This window comes from Triticum dicoccoides, chromosome 4A (genome assembly GCF_002162155.2).
Source record: "Triticum dicoccoides isolate Atlit2015 ecotype Zavitan chromosome 4A, WEW_v2.0, whole genome shotgun sequence".
Classification (NCBI taxonomy): Eukaryota; Viridiplantae; Streptophyta; class Magnoliopsida; order Poales; family Poaceae; genus Triticum; species Triticum dicoccoides.
In genome coordinates, this window is record NC_041386.1 from 611,888,487 (window position 1) to 611,906,363 (window position 17,877).

A 17,877-nucleotide genomic window follows, 5' to 3' on the forward strand; every position below is an offset into this window, starting at 1 on the left:
TTTGAGTGCTAGCATGGGCACCAAATGTAACGTGACTCCGCCGGGGTCACAATTTCAGGATTTCTGAAGAACATGCGGCTTGGTGGTACTATGAAATTTTCGTGGCTGTTTTTATTGTCAAATTGGAGCATGCACTTTGATAACAAAACTTTAGCTCCTGAAGGACGTTTTGCATTATGAATTCATATTTCAAATACTAGTATGGAAATTTCTTTTGGGTCTGATATTACCATGATTTCCTTTCTCACTGAAAACTGTTGGGTTTCCTAGCCAGGCTTGTTAATCCTGGGGTCTGCCCCTGTGTATTTTATAATCTTGGAATATTACAACCATGTGCACATCCTTAGTGAGGAATAAAGATGTTGAATAAAAGTAAAAAATAGGCATGCATAAATTATGAAACATATTTCTGTTAAGGTAGAAGGGGCATCCATTAACCAAGTTATGTATTGAAAACCCACTAATAATCTATTCTATTCTTCTTTTAACATGACAACTCTCACATGGCTGCAAATTTTCCTGATCAGTTCATATGCATTTTACCCAACTGTTAGCAAATGATGCCTTTCCATTATTAAAGCATTTCAATATCATATACATCATATAAGATTATGCAAGCATTTGTGAAAACATGCACTGCTTAGTGATTCTGACCTGACCTGAAGTGTAGGTTAGAGTGCACTGATGTTATGGTTTTAGTCCTTTCCTATTCTGGTTGTGTTATTCCATAAATATTGAAAGGATGGTCTCCTTTCGAGACTGGATCATGGTCACGTGTCAGACTGCTTGGTTCTTATATTTTGAAAAGATATATTTCACACTAAATTTATAGAAAAAGAATGCCGTTCGGAAAGTAACATTCTATGCTTTCGATCATCAATCCTCACACATGCCCTTTTGTGCAATTTCTTGTCTACTTATTTTTGATATCACATTTAGATCCACATAAAGAGAATGGCTTATGTACTTACAAAAATCGCTCAACCAGGTGTCCCTATACCAAATTTTTATATGTATATACAGACATGTGTTTCTCCTTGGAGGAGGTGTGTGGGGAGGGGGGGTGCGGAGGGCTCTGAGTTCTAGAATTTTGAACTTTTGGAATTTTGTTAAGTGTTATACCTGCATCAGACCATGCCTACACTGAAGTTGCTAACAAACATCAAAGTTTGCTTTATTTATTCCTGGCTATTAGGTCTGGTACATGCATAGATTCTGTACAATTTCCCCACCTTGTTTGGTCTATTTTGATGGTAAAATTCTAGTCACATATTATTTGGTGAACCTTTCTCTTGAGTTCATGAACAAAATTGCCCCAGTGTTCATTGTTTCCTTTAGCAGATCTTTTGATCTTCTTAAATCCACATGACGGTTGTGAAACTGCTGCAGCCGACTACATAACTGCAGTATAACTTCAAAATCAAACATGATTTGAAGCTAACTATTTCTATTTTGAGTCCACCGTCATTCTGTACAATGTTTAGTTATGTTGATGATTGTTATTCTGTACCTTTAGTGATTATTATGGAGTTCAATTTTCCTAATCGAGTTGTCTTTGCATATCAGTGTGTTAAGAAGCTTATAACCATAGCAGTTGAATAGGTCATTATTATCCTTTCATTGTTTTAGACTACTTTTATGTGCTATGCTGAAGAGAATAAGCGCCGAAAGTGTGCTTGCATTTTCTATAGCTGGTTCTTTGTGTTACAGAGCAGTGCTTTCATTATTGTACATGATGCTCGCTGTTTAATTGTCAAATGGTTATTGTTTTGACTACTCTTGAAAGATTGGTTCGAAGGAAAAAACTTCTGATTTGTTGAAATTCTGCTTTTTGCAAAGAAAAGTGAAATTACAAGTAACTTGTGGCAGCTATTTAGTGATAAACTTTATAAACTGGACTGTTTTGGGGTGCTCTGACATAATAATGTCAGAAATGTTATAGGAAGTTTTTTAATAACCTTTGTTGCACAGGCATTATCATCACAGGAGAGTTAATATTTTGTTTTGGTCCTCCTCGCAGAGTAAGTGTTGCTGGAGCTCATTTGACTGAATTGGCTACTCCACATTTTGAGGGGCTACAGTTGAATAATACAACTCCTTTTGGTAAGGATATTATAGCAATCATATGTACTGCAAGCGAGATGTATTTGCTTTTTGTTGGATATTTTCCACGCCTTTATGCACTGTAACTTTTTAGACAGCAATTGGTTGTCCTAAGCATCAAGATCAACTTCTGCTTGCCGCATATTATGTGTTTATCCATAAACGGAAATTTAATTCCAGTTCCAAAAAATTATGGTTCCTGCTACCGTTTTGAAGTTATAGCCATCTGGTCTCTAAAGTAACTATTGACCGTCATTGGTGGTGCATCTTATAATAATCCATTTCTGGTTATCATGTTTGCAGATGGGAATCAGTTTATGCCAGCATTTGGTCTTCCTCATTGTTTTAACATGAGACAACAATTTCCTCCTGTGGATCAAAATTTCATTGCTGATGGAAACATAGAACAGAGCTCAAATCATACATGCTGCAGGAGAAGAGATTTTCCACAAAAATCAGCATTTCACAAGTTTTCTGAGAAGCACGAGTTTGGAAGTTCCAGTACTTATATGGAGCCATCATTTTTTAAGAAAGCAACAGACTCGAGTCGTAAAGAAGAAAGAAATCCACCAAAGCCTCCAAAATTTCTTGCAGAAAATTGCAACCGTCAAGCGCATCATGGCAGTGTGAGTATCTCATTACCTGTTTCAGATTCCGTTTCTTCATTCAGTGTCCATTTTAGATGTTCTTGTATCCCACTGCTACAGCCTTTGTATTCTTATACTGCAGTTATTTTATCTTACGTCACTTTGGCGCTGATTTTGATAACACTGATTTTTTGTGTTGTTACTCTTGGTTGGCCTACCTGTTCAATATCAAGATTTCTTTATAACTAGCTTGGGAGAGATCGATAAACAGGCAAGCTACCACAATTGCCATCAGATATGGCCAGTGGGTTTTACATCTTACTGGCATGATAGAGTCACTGGTTCACTGTTTGAGTGTGAGGTGTGTGAATGTGATGGCCGGAGTTCTGCGCCTTTGTTTAAGGTCAGAAGGTTACCATGTTCAGTGTTCCCCCTTCCAGAAGCCTCCACCATTCTCTTTCAGAATGGTGCAAGAAAGGCCGCTGAAACAAAGGAAAGTAGCAGTTTTATTGGATATACTGCTAATGATATGGATGATGATATTTATATGATGGTGGATACGCCCTCTGAGACCAAACAAGATTTCTTATCAATTTTTACCAGTGATATGGAGGATCAAAGGACTTCTTTGTGTTGCAATGATGTACAGAGCTCAAATATGATGTCACAAATACTACCATCAAATTCTGAGAATGTTCCACCAGGTAAAGAAGCCAGTATTAATGACCAAATTGGTGAGTTTACATTTAAGGGAACATCGCCCTCTTCAGTATGGGGGATGATTTCTTCTGCTATGGTGGAAGCATGTGAAAAAAATGTATAAGGAACATGGGCATCTGGTATTCTCATGCACACACAACAGTGAAAATCATTTATTAAACAAGGGGAGTGGATGTCAGAACTTTGATGGTCCTTACGCTCCCTTAACTAGATTTTGCTCATCCAATGGCCCCAGTATACCACGAGTTACAGAAAAGAAGAATGATGTGGAATCTACTTATACATTACTGAAGAATTGGCTATACCATGATAGAATTGGGCTTGACTTGGAATTTGTTCAAGAAATTGTGGAGTCCCTTCCTAGATCCAGGTCTTGCATAAACTACCAGTTCTTGTGCAATAGGACAGAATTTCATTCTTCTGTGACAGTTGCAAGTGGTTTACTTTTATCTGTGCATAAAGATGGTCAAAGTAATGGAGATACACCATATGGTAGACATGGTGCGGTGACTGGGCTACATGATGATGCTCAGCCCAGCGGTTCTAGCATCCGCAAGCTACCTCCGGGACGTCCTATTAGCCATAAGCTTCAACCGGAATCGGCGGCAGATGTTTTCCAGGTAGCTCTTTACATATCTGTTACTGTTTCTGCTATTTGAAGAAACACATCTTTACAAAGTTGTGCATTTCCTTTTTATTCTTGCATCCATCTCATTGAAATTTTCTTGCAGATATGGGAGTTCTTGGGGCGCTTTGCTGAAATCATTGATCTCAAAGAAGTGCCTTCATATGAACAATTAGAAGATGAACTTGCTGACCCATGGCCAACTTGTGCAAGTCAGAAAGAAACACTGTCAAAGGGCATTCAACAATGTAGGGATTACTCTTCACCAATGAATTCCCCTGCTAATGCTTTTATATCACATTCAAATAGTGAATCTGGTCTCTCCAATAATGAAGAGATTGTGTCTGTATTTATTCCTGTTGAAACTTCCTCTATGAAGGAAGCTCGTCTAGATAAATTGGCAGCCCAGATACTTGGGAGGTGCACTGGTAGAGTATTGCCCAGGGTTCATCTTGCACTCATTAAGGTTCTTTTTGGTGAGGTATTATCAAAGCTCAGCATTGACCCCAAAGAATCAAAACCCAGGCGCGGGAGAAAGAAGGACACTGAGAGCCATGTTTCAACAAAGGAATTTAACTTTGATATGCTAACTGCTAACAAGTTGACTTGGCCAGAGTTGGCTAGAAGGTATATGTTAGCTATTTCTTCCATAAATGGGTGCATGGATGTGTATGATATTTCCAGTCGAGAAGGGATGAAGCTATTCCGCTGCCTACACGGTGATGGTGGCATACTGTGCGGAGCAGTACCTGGGGTTGCCGGCATGGAGAAGGATGCCCGTGTAAGCATTTTACTTCTACAATTAGCTGAACCTTGTGATTCATTTGGATCGTTCTTCCTTTCCTTCTTCAATCAGACATGAGCTGTAGTATTTGCTATCTGTTTTTAGATTCTTTCTTCTACTTTTTATTTCTATTTATTAATATTAATTTTTGCTTTGATTGCAACCCTGTACAATTATATTATACACATTAACTCTTCATAATAGTATGTTTCTATGTTGTTTCTATGAGGGACATAAGACATATCCATGTTTTATCCTGCTTAGGAAAAAACCTTGTTTTTTTGGGTTACCTGTCACCATCAGGCTCGCTTTCTGTTTTTTAGGGTAAAACAACAGGGAATACCATTACTCTGTGTGTGTGTGTGTGTGTATATATATATATATATATATATATATATATATTATAGTAATAATAAAAAGAGGTATGTACTATCCTAGCAAGGCGAATATAATCAGTTAAGAGACTGTGAGACAAGATTTTCCACCAGTTTGTTTCTTTCTATAATTTCTTTCTATGATTCTATCTATGGAGACAAGATATCTTGACTACATTGATTCCTTGTCCAGCTGTGTGATATTTTGAAAATATCAAATATAATTTATAAGGATGCTGCGTTACGTTTGTTGTATGATTTATCTATAGTTTTTTGTTCGCCCACTAAGAGATATTATAAATTTCCTGTGTTCTTATTTTAGACGATTGTAAATTTTATGTGTATTTTTGCTGCACTGTACTTATTGTATTGTATTTTCAGCTGCTTCTGGAGGCGGAGAATTTGATATGCAGCTCTCTATCAACAGAAGGAAACAAGGTTTATATGATGGATTACAAGTATTCTGCTGAGGTGCCTATTGCTGATAATAGAACATTTCCGGATTGGGCAGAAGCACTAGAGCCTGTGAGAAAATTACCGACAAATGTGGGAACGAGATTTAGAAATTATGTTTATCAAGCTTTGGACCGAAAATCACCAGAATGGGCAAGGAAAATTTTGGAACATTCGGTAAGTAAAGAGGTCTACAAGGCTAATGCATCTGGACGAACCAAGGTTAGTAATGCTCCTGCAGGCTGAAGTCATTGTATTATTGCTGTTCCAGACTGCATTTAATTTCCTTTTTCTGGCTTTGACCTGCTCTCAGGCCCTTATAAAACCCTTTTTATTGATAGATCGAGCTGCAATACTTATGGTGTTTTTCTCGTAAAGAGTAACGAGTTGCAAAAATAGAAGTATGAGTTTGTATTAGTTTGTGTTTTAGTACCATTTGTTGTGTGGGTTGCGCTCTAGATTAGAACTCCTCATGTATTTTGCCCTTAGCCGGCAATACGAATGCATAAATTCCATTTTCTAGTTCCCCTAACACTTCTTTTGTTTTACTATTTTACGAGATGAAGTATTGTATCCCTTTAAAAGGATGACAGAATGGTTGCAGAATGATGTATTTTGTATTTACATGTTTTTGATTATATAGCCTGAGCAGAAAACTTTGGTTAACATGAACTTGCTGTCAACACGGCCAAGCTTATGTTGTATTTGACTTATTCTTTGCCATAGCACGGCCAAGCTTAGTCAGTGCATAGCACGGCCAAGCTTAATTTGAGGACCCTTGTGACTATTTGGAAAATACACTAAAAGATTATTTTTTTCTTGTTGCAGAAAGCTGTTTTATCTGTGTTGTCAGAGGCATGCAGTGTAACAGTGCCACAAAAAACTGAAAACCCAAGAAATGAAAGGAAAACTATTTCCATCTCAGAGGTCATCTTGAAGAAGTGTCGTATTGCTCTGCGCCGTGCCATTTCCTCAGATCAATATAAGCTTTTGGGGAATCTTCTTGGAAGTATTATAGTGAACTCTAATGAGTATATATATGAGGATGAAGGCATCCTTGGATTTTCTGGTATGGTGCCACGCCCTTTGGACTTCCGCACAATTGACATAAGGTTGGCTATGGGAGCTTATTGTGGATCTTGGGAGACCTTTTTTGAGGATGTGCAAGAGGTGCGTTTTTCTTTAACACCCTTTTTGTATTATGCCATGGTCACGCATGGGATATTTTCTCAGATTTTCCATGGATGGCTTCATGTGCCTGCAAATACTCCTGTTGCGTTAGCTTGTGCTAACTGTTGATCAGCAAAGGAGTTATAACAGACAGTGTGCCGAAACTAGAAAATCAAGCTGACAGTTAGTTTGTGCACAAACTAGAAAATTTGCTGATCTGCTATGTGTTTACCTGCAGGTAATCCGTAATCTGCACACTGCATGTGCAGATCGAATAGATATAGTGAAAATGGTTCTGGAATTCTCTAAGAGTGTTGAATTGCATAAGACAGAGGTGTGTTATCCCTTTCTGTATTGTAGTTTACTATGCTGATTTGAGTATATATTAGCTTACTGTTAAATTTTCTGTTTACTAAGTTATATATATTACCAATGATTTTAGTAAACCTTTCGGCTTTCTGTGCAGGTGCTCGACCTTGTTCAGAAATTTGATTGCTTCCTGTCTAGGGAGAATACTGGTTCAGAAATCCATGAGGAGCTACAGGATATTCTGACTGCAACAGCCAAATTACCTAAAGCTCCATGGGAGTATGGTATTTGCAAAGTGTGTGGCATTGATAGAGACGATCACATTGTTCTCTTGTGTGATGGCTGCGACGATGAGTACCATACTTATTGCCTGAATCCACCACTAACTCGAATACCACGAGGAGACTGGTTCTGCCCATCGTGCATGTTAAAGCTAGAGAGATCACATCTTGACCAGGGTGCTCATGATCTTAAACGACAACGAGAAGGAGCAGAGTCTCATGCATTTCACGGCAAACCATCATGCATCTCAGCTCAAAGGAAATCACATCTTGACCAGGGAGTTCAGGATTTGAAACCACAACGGAAAGGACCCTATCATGACATGCTTATTAAGTTAGCTGCAGCAGTGGCAGAAAAAGAGTACTGGGAGCTCAGCACACAAGAGGTATGGTTTTCTCTTCTATGGTTCTTTGTGTATTGCACATTTCGCTATACTCCTTTATATGATTTTACCTTGGCCAAATCATCTTTTCTCTATTATCTTACGGTATACCTGATAATTTCTCTGTGTGCTAATTTTCATAGTGGACAAAGTGACAATCTACATTGTCTAACATTTATCTTCAAAATGCAGAGAATAGATATGCTGAAATTTCTTTGTGATGAAATGCTCAACACAGTCCTGATAAGAGAACATATAGAAAAATGTCCAGATAAGTTCAATGATCTCCAGAAGAAGTTTTATGCTTTGAATTTTGAATTGAAGGATTTGAAAGATAAGGAGGAAATGAGGAATTCATATGGTGAAATGGATACTTTATCGGACCAGATTTCAAAAGTGCAGGAGTCAATTGGCACAGTAGAGTCAGAGCTTAATATGGCATCCTTGAGAAGAGATTTTCTGGGAAAGGATTCCTTGGGTCGACTGTACTGGGTTTTAGGACGATCTGGTAAACGTCCTTTGTTGGTCGTTGATGGAAGCATGCTGATAAGCAAGGAGAGGGACCCACCATCTACTTCTGATTGTAAAGGATGGAATTCTGCATCTGTTGTCATTTATGAATCGGATGAAGAAATCCGTAGCCTTGTTGACTGGCTAAGGGAATACGATCCAAGGGAGAAGGAGCTGAAACGTTGTATCCAGCAGTGGCAGTGGCAGCGGCAGAGGCTTCTTCATCACCAGCTGGGTAATTTTGTTCCCAGTGATCCTCCAGTATCATCCCAGGGGTCGTCGAACAGCAGCGAGCAGCAGCTTATGGAAGTTCCCAGTACCAAGGCTGCAGCAATTTTGGGGCAAACATGCCGCTGCGACTGCTTAGAGCCTATATGGCCTGCTCAACACCACTGCACAGGATGTCATGAGACTTACTTCACGTCAATGGAGTATGAAGATCATGCTGGAAAGTGCAATGGACATGTCAACAAGGAGAAGGATTCTGTTCATCCTAGCTCCACCTCTGGGTCCACAAAACTGATGAAGTCATGCCCATATGACTTTGAAGAGATTTGCGGAAAATTTGCCACCAATAATTCAAACAAGGAGATAGTGAAGGATATTGGACTTATTGGATCAAACGGAGTTCCGTCTTTTGTCCCTTCACGTGCAGCTTTTATTGATCCTCCAGTCATTCTGAATAAAAACAAAAAGCAAGATGACATCCCAAATGATGATTGGGTTTCCAGCTCCTTAGAGGAATGCCAGGCAATGCCTGCACAAAAGTTAGGGCCTGAGGGGTCTAATTCTGCTCAAAATTGTCCTGCAGCTAGTACTTCCTGTGATGAAAATGTGTCAAAATCTAAGGAACCAGCCCCTGATACTGATACTACTTCCTGTGAGGAAGCAGCATCTTCTGCAACAGACAAGCCAACAACAAGATTGCTAGCTGTTAACGGTGGCTTGGTTCCGGAGTCATCACTGAGGCCTGTTACAGGAAGAAACTCTCATATCCTGAAGCAACAAAAGATAAATTTGCTTGATATAGATGCAGCGTTGCCAGAGGAAGCTTTGACAACCTCAAAGTCTCAACAAATGCGAAGGCGTTCATGGCGTGCTTTCGTCAAGCATGCAGAATCAATATCCGAGGTGACTTCATCATCTATTTATTCACCTTAATTTGTGCCACACAAAATATATATATTAAAAGCTCTCTAACATCATCATTTCCATACAAAATAAATGCTTGAGAGGGCTGTTATTAGCCACTGCACTGATTAATCGTATCTATTCTATGCCTCTTCCAGATGGTACTGGCGACCAGCATGTTGGAGAGAGTGATAAAATCCGAGTTCCTGAAGAATGATTGGTGGTACTGGTCCTCCTTTACAGTAGCCATGAAGACCTCAACTGTATCCTCGCTCGCTCTCAGGATCTACACTCTCGACAACTGTATCATGTACACCAAGCAGACTAACACTGTGCCACCGGCTGACAGTACAAAGGTTGTGAACAAGGGGAGGAAGGGGAAAGAGCCAGAACCATCAGCGTCGTAATTTGCGCCGCTCGATCTATTGTATACCCCAAACTTAGATGTTCCGCAGACAGTTCAACAACTATGTGACGCTGTGATGACAGAGTTGGTACTATAGACAGAGTCTTTGGTTATTATGTGGTCCCTTGAGGCTTTAGGGCTAGCTTTGATTCTGGTGTTCCTGCAAGGGTGCAACCTTGACCATTCGTTTTAAAAAGTCAAATTTACCAGACTACTAATAAGATACCCGTGCTACTAAGCTACTGAATCACATTCAGAAAATGGAATAACATAAGTACAAAGTAAAATGTAGTGCTGAGATTTTCGTTTGAGAGAAGGTTAGGATGTAAGCACATCAAAAGAGTACAAAATGTATAATGACGCTACAAATACCACAAATTTAAATGGGGCCACACACCTGCTGCATTATAATTACATCCAGCTTTAGCAAACACATGTGCAAAACTATTACTCCTGCTAGCAAACAATGGAGCAGGCATTTCCAGATTCGCAGCAGTGCCCTACGGTGGCAGGTGGCCGTGTGCGCCAGTGTGGAGGAGACCCAACTGGCGATGGCAGCAACAACCAGAGAGGATGACCTCTGAGACGAACCGGTGATGGGGTGAGAATTTTGTTGTCGACAGGTGCGGCGTCGTAGAGGAGGAACGATAGGCGATGGAAGTGACGGCACAAAAGAGAGCACAGGAGATGCTGGATAAAGTGAGGAGCACAGGAGATCGTCGGAGGAGGAGGAGGAGGAGAGAAAAAGGCAAGCAGAGGAGAGGTTCACTGACTTTGGAGTATATTGAAGCAGCCATGGAGTGATGTTGATTCAAAAATTGTACTCTGGTGGGCTGCAATTGGAGAGGAGAGGCGGCTGCTGCTTGCTGGACTGTGATTGGAGAGCCATTAGGGAAGAAACGACAATGGCCAAGAGTGGCGGCGGCATGGTGGAGGTCGTGAGCAAAAGAACTTTTTTCCCCAAAAACTGAGCCGATAGGATATATTGAACGACATCGGAGATTGCTTGCTAGCTTGCTGCTAGCACGTTGACGAGGTTACCGCCCCAGAAGTAGTTGAAGCACTGGTGCTACGTGCGGTGGCTCTCACCCGCCAGGAAGGCTTTTCAAGGGCCGTTTTCCAGTCAGACTGTTTATTCGTTATCCAGATAAACAATGCTTCTACGGTTGATCGCTCGCCGGTGGGGCTCATCACTGCTGATATCAAGGAGTTGGTGTCGTTCTTGTCTTCCATTCACTTTAGTCATATAAATCGTTTGTCGATTGTTGCGGCACATTTTCTAGTAAATCGTCATGTAAATCATCTGAGTCCTTTAATGACTCCATTTTTCATGTAAACCCGGATTGTAACCGGGAGGCACTCTCATGATTATCCTTGATCAATAAGCGTGATATTCCTCAAAAAAAACTTATGAGATTGACCAGCACAAGAAAGTATCTCATGGAAACTCAGTTGAAACCAAGGTCTGATGGGGATCCAGATCAATCGAGTTCGGCTCACCATGTTGCTATTTAATCTTGTGCAGAAAGTACTTTCTCATACTATGTACTGTACCAGCCCAAAATCTACCTGAACTAACAGAGCACACAACTGCTCAATGCCAGGAGCTTATTAGGGCGGCGCGGGCTTGCGGTGCTCCCATCCAGGCAATGGTGTGATGATGAGCTCTGGCCCGAAAGTTCATCTCGACTCCTCAGACTTGCTTGCCCCTTGGTCCAACTTACGGTGGCTCGGTTCTCCGTCCTCGGGCGCCGAGATTTAGAGCTGATTACGGATAGGTAAATCATATATGCATCTTGATTAACCCACTAGTTTATATACTTCTTCTCTCGATTTATTCTGCCCAATAGGTTTGTACTAGATGTGGGTACAGGTTGCTTGATCTAACAGCCAGGGATGAGACGAGGGGAATGGCAGCAGTGGAGCAGAACAAAGTGCCGGGTCACACAAATTTCAGTTTTCATCAGTTAGATATCAGACTTCTTCCCTCGATTTTTTTCTGTCCAGTAGGTTATGTGTGTAAGGTTACTCGAGTTTTATTGTCACTCAGTTAAACCCTGTCATATAGAATCACAAGTTGCATTCCAAATTCATGAAACAAGCAGTTGCATAAACTTGCGTTTAATCCCAGTTACATACAGAGGCTAATCAAGTCACTCGATTCATTCCAAATTCATATACAGAGGCTACTCGAGATTTATTGTCGTTCGGTCAATCCATCCATGTCATATAGAATTAGAAGTCGCATCACAAATTTGTGAAACAAGCATTACATCCGGCTAATCCCAGTTACATGTCGTTACTCTAGGTTCTGTAGCAGAAACAAGGGGTTGCATCACAAATCAGTGATTATAAAATCGATCTGGGCATCACTTTTCTTCTTTGCAAGTACCACCTTCGACCGCAAGCTTCTGTTGGAGCTCTTCAGTGATGAGCGCCGATTTTTGCTTGTTTTGGTCACCTATATAGCAAATGATTCAATCAGTTACACATCCATCACTTGGGTAACAAACGCTTTTACCACTTGGCTAAAACTAGTAATGATAGCAAGCAAGTATTCGTGAATATATAGATCAAAAGTATAGCAGATTTAGCTGTACAAACGGAACAAACAACTCTGTCAGATTGAGACTCATGATCTAGTTCATTTACAATATTCTTCGAAAAATTGCAAGTGCTAAGTGCAATGTCTGAACTGGTAGTGCCATTTGATTATTCAAGAGGAACATCACTTTGCTACACGAAAATTGTAAATGACAGAGAAAAATAAGTAATGGAAAACATGAATGGAACTATGCTACAACAAAACTAATGAAGCAAAAACAAAGACTACTAATGAGCTAGTTCACTTAGATCGAGACATTTTTAGCTAGTTACTTACATGCAGATGTACTCTTGAGAATAAATACACATGGCAGCTTTAATAAAAATACACAGAACAACTTGTATTGGATTCAACACCATAAGTGTGTGTTATCCTAAGTGCCTGTTAGTTACTATTCATTCATTGTTATCAAGAGTTTAGTTGCAACTGAAATTTATGTATTTCTAACTATCGGTTCTGAATCACATTGTAGGTCTGTTATTGGATTTCGTACTGGATAACATGGAACAAAGGATCAGCTCATTGTGTACATGGTGGCTCCAGTTGACAATCTAATCTTAACACTGATCTTTTTTTTTACTGTGAACTAGTAGTGCTAAAATAGTATCTCAGTGGATTTTCTGTTTGTAAATCTGCACAACAACGAACTCATTCGTGTGTCATTTGCACCTGAGATCATGATATTTAAATTATCATTGGTATCTTTGTAATGGTGCTATCCTTAAGATCTCTAATTTTTCAAGCAACCTGTTACACTCGATATCAAGGAAATGTGAACGTACCGGTCTCTTCATCATCAGATAGGTATATTACATTAGCAGAAGCCTCCATGTCATGGGGATCACTGGGCAGCCCAAGACCTGTTAGCCATTCATTCAGTGATGCTGAATCAGAATCTGACTCCGCCGAGCCTGATGCTGAAGGCCCAACACCTTTACTTGGCAACACATTCAACGCAGCTGATGAAACGCTAGATGTCGTTGTCAAACCTTGCTGTGATGTTAGTGGAAGAACTGGATTTGGAATCCAAGGTACTGGCGACAGCAGGTGTGTTGGGTGTGAACTTGATGGCAGTGCTGGAACCTGCCGAATTTGATGTGAACTTGATGGCCCCAAGAGTGCCGGTATAGTGGGGTGTGAACTTGGGTGCAAGCTTGACAGTGATGGGTTCCCTGGGGGAGCAGCCTGTGGGCATGATTGTCTTATATTTATTGGAGTCACAGGGATAGACCATGTCCTTGCGGACATGCTCTCCAGCCTAGTTGGAAGCTGCTGCTGATTTGCAGATACCATTGAATGCACCTGTGGAGGCAACCTGCGCTGAAGATGAGGAGCAGGTGCACGTGCTAGTTCACTGTGGACTCCAAAGCTTCCCCGTGGCAGAACTGGCGCGGGACTAAATCTAGTTGATGTTGATCTGGCAATGTTGCTTAGTATGGAGGGATGTGGTCTGACCACTTGTGAAGATGGCGATGATGATGGTGATGGTCGATCGACCTGAAATAGTTGGACATGATGTATCGGCACTGGAGGTCGACCAGCTGACGACGACGCAGTTGGTGATGCAGTCGATGCCACCGCTGAAGACCTCGTGGGAACTTGCTGAGAAGCCTGGGGTGTCTGGTGATTTGGAGGGCTGTGGGCTCTAACTGCAGATCAAAGTAGTTGGCATTAGCGATAGAGATTTGGGACAGGTGTTTGCAAATCATGTCAGCATATTTCATTAAGAGGACATAAAAAATGATTGCTTATAGTCAATACTCAATACCTTGGTCTCCAGAAGATATGAATTCCTTCCGAAGATTGTCAGCTAGTGACTGGTTGAGGAGAACTTTCTCACATAAATCATTTAGTGTCTCCGTTTGCTGAAGATGAGTGGAATCTTGTTTTTGAAGTAACAAATCATACTTTTGTTTGAGCTTCTCCATTTCTTGGCTATACTCGGTCCTAAGTTGTGATTGCTGTCCGTAAGTGAAAAAAAGAGAACAAGATGAATCCCAGAACTAGTGGTACGAAATTCACAACCAAGATATACATACATGAGCTAGAAGAAATAGCAAACCTTTAGCTCGTGGGTTTTATTAAGCGAGTCAATGTGTAACCGGAATCTGTGCAACTCATTTTTCAGTGGATCATCACCAACTGGTGGATGATTAAACATCCTTGGTGCCAACGGAAAGAGTTGTGCTGAAGAACCCGGTGCAGCCTTGGGTTGATGACTTGGTGGTTGACACTGATCAGGGTGTGTTCTTTCAAGCAGAATACTGGATGGTGGAACCGATGGATGCATTGCAGATGGCAAACACTGAGATGATGGTACACGAGAAAGGTTTGCTTGTTCGGCATCTCTTTGTGAAAGCTCAGTTGGCACCATACTTGGTTGTGCAGACTGAATTATCAGATCTGTCTGAGTATAAGCTTCCCTGGATGCTGATGGTTGCATTTCAGGTCGCAAAGTCTGAGCTGGTGTTATACCAGAACGGCCTACTTGTTCTGCCTCTCTTTGCAGAAGTTGCGCTGGTGCTACAATTGGTTGGGCTGACTGTATTACAAGATTGGCCTCGGCTTCAACTTCCTTAGACATTTGCAAGGAAGTCTGGCTGGGCACAGGAGCCAAAGTCTGTGGTTCTAAGTAAGGTGGATCTGCATGAGTATTGCCCCCATTGTCGGTGTTAACTTCCATTTCAGCATCTCCTAAATGTTGGTCAGTCTCTCCCGGTAATGGTTGCAAACACCCACCACTCTGTCGCTCAATATGTTCAGTCCTATGGTCACCACTTGAAGATTCCTGATATATGTTACAGGTACATATGATTAGTATCATAATGGATACTAATAAAAAAAAGGTCACAAGGAATACTAGTGCAACCATAATGTAATGAAGCACCATGAATTGGAACATGAAGACCATTGCTCAGAACTGACTCAAATGGAAAGACAAGTGCTGCATCAACTGTGATGTCCTCTATTTGGAAGTGCGTTTATAAGTAAATGGGTACACAGTGTCACTGACGCTCATAGATGAGCCTACTAAATATTTCTTTTCCTTTTGCTGTATTAAAAAGAACTTCAATTAGTAATCTGCAAACCGTAAAACATGAGAGTATGAAAGGCAACATACTACAAACAGTTTTCTATGCCTAGTGTACTGTACTGCCATGATGAGCAAGTAACTATGTTCACTTGCTACATGGAAAGAGCAAAAACGACACATCCTACATGAGCCTACTAAACATCTCCTTTCCTTTTCGCTATATCACAAAGGAAAACTTATATGAAATTTTTACAGTCCATAAAACATGACATGAAACTTGAACCAAAGCTTCAATGTGTTATACTTCTAAATTGACTGCAAAATATGTTGGAAGTTTCTGTAAAAAAAAAGTTAAGCTGACAGTTCCGACATGGATAAGCTTATAAAATCAGAATGAATACCACTCCAAAGAACTAGTAAGTATAAGACCTGATTAATCCATGCCCTACCTGATTAATGGAATTATCAATTGCAGGACTAGAATTTAATTGGTCTTGAACAGCCAGAGATGCCCCTCCTTGCATGTCAATGCAATCAAAACTATTGCCGATCATGTTCTCTGTCAAACCAATACCTTCTGATGCTAGTGTGCCTTCGTTGTGGATAAGAACTTCAGCAGAACCTTTTCTCGCTGCTTCTGCAATGATAACATCAGATGGAATCACACTACCAACCAATGTAACTTCCATCGCTGAAGTTTCGTGCAAAGACTGCGGACAGTTTGCCAAAGTAGTTGTATCAACACAGGAGCTAAAGTGGCTGAATTCCTCAATAGCAAAGCCTGATTCTGGTAAATAAATACTCTGATCAAAAGTATGATCTAATTGGCCATATTTTGCTTCGTGAAGGAACTTTTCCTTCAACTGCAACTCCTTAGTCCACACCTTCGATTGCTGTAAATCAAGGTTCTCACGCTGGTGCCTCATGTGCTTCAGAAACGCATATAGTAGCATAGTGAACCATTCAACTATTAGGTTTGTTAGCATAGTGAGCCATTCAACTATTAGCTTTGTTTGACCACCTCTGTCCTCTGAATCAGCTTGAGACCTACGAAGGTGTTCCACAACTATTCTGCATGCTTTTCTCAGTTTCACCACTCCATTGTGCCTGTGCATGTCAAACATTGCGACCTCGTTTGCTTGTTTATCAAGGATATTCTTCTCTCTCAAGGAGAAAACCATGTCAACTAAATTAATTCTTTTCTCTGTGATCCTATTAAGAAGTACATCCTTTGATACAGATAGCAGTTCCTTCTCTCCTGGTACAATAGCCTCAATCACTAAATCATGTGAATCCTCTTGATGTGATTTGTTCCCACCAACAGATGCTGTCTGCTTAGGGGTTGATTTGCCATTTCCATGTCTAGTTGAGGTCTCCTGCTGGTATGGTGATATGTTCTTTACTGAAATTGATTGATTATTCTTGCCTGTTCCGCCTACTCCATATGCGAACTCCTTCTTTAGGTTCCTTAGCTTCTTATAAACCAACTCGACACAAGTTTCACTGCACTCATAGTTCAAGTATTTTGCAGCAAGAGCCAGTGATTCTTTATGATTAACCTTGTGCCTTGAGAGAGAAGCAGCATGCCAGCACTGAAGTAAAGCATGCAAAGAAGGAAAACATTCATGAAGAACAGCAACATTTAACATTGAACATGTAGTGCAAAAATTAAAGAAGACTCTTCTCTAACCAGTGCAATGTTGAATGCATGCTTTGGCTCCTGACTGACTTGGTGATTCTTATTCTTCAAAGCATACTCAAGAAGTTCCTCACATACACATTTAACACTCCCCTGCACAACATGTTACCGTTCCATCAAAGAATCCAATCAGCTAAAATAGCAAAATGATGAGTATATGAAATCATGTGTCTTCAGAAATTTCAGCCTCACTAAAATGGTAGGGTGAATTACTATTTGATAAATTGTCTGTGTATTTATTTGTCACACATAATGTATTGCTGTTCAGAATTGCTGCACTCTTCAGTTTAGGCACAATTTATGATTGTCGATCAATTACAAACAACCAAACATTTTAGTTCTCTTCGGCATGTATTTGGTTCTTAATATCTTCCTTACGGAACTTTCAATACTGCCAATAGGTTTCTACTTCTGACCAAAGGAATATATTAAACACTAAGAGCAACTCTAGCAGAATTGGCAAAACAGCCCAACCGCCATAATAACAGCCTGTGCATTCGGGACCAAAAAAAGGGATCTATTAAAGTCGCCATATCACCCTTGGCCTCCAAGATTTTTGGAACATGCTCCAAATAGTGGGCCATAGCCTCCTTATTTGGAGGTTGAACCGGGAGGGAAATTTCACCTCTTTCCCCTTGCGCATGGCCTCTCTCCCCCTTCCTCCCTCCCTCCCTCCCTCTCTCTCTCTCTCTCTCTCTCTCTC

The 17,877-nt window shown here is 40.6% G+C and overlaps 2 pseudogenes; one reads left to right on the forward strand and one right to left on the reverse strand.

Moving 5' to 3' along the window:
- LOC119283812 overlaps positions 1–9,980 on the forward strand; it is an 87,809-nt pseudogene extending 77,829 nt beyond the window's left edge.
- A 1,943-nt stretch (positions 9,981–11,923) lies between these two features.
- Positions 11,924–17,877, reverse strand: part of LOC119287325 — a 12,345-nt pseudogene continuing 6,391 nt past the window's right edge.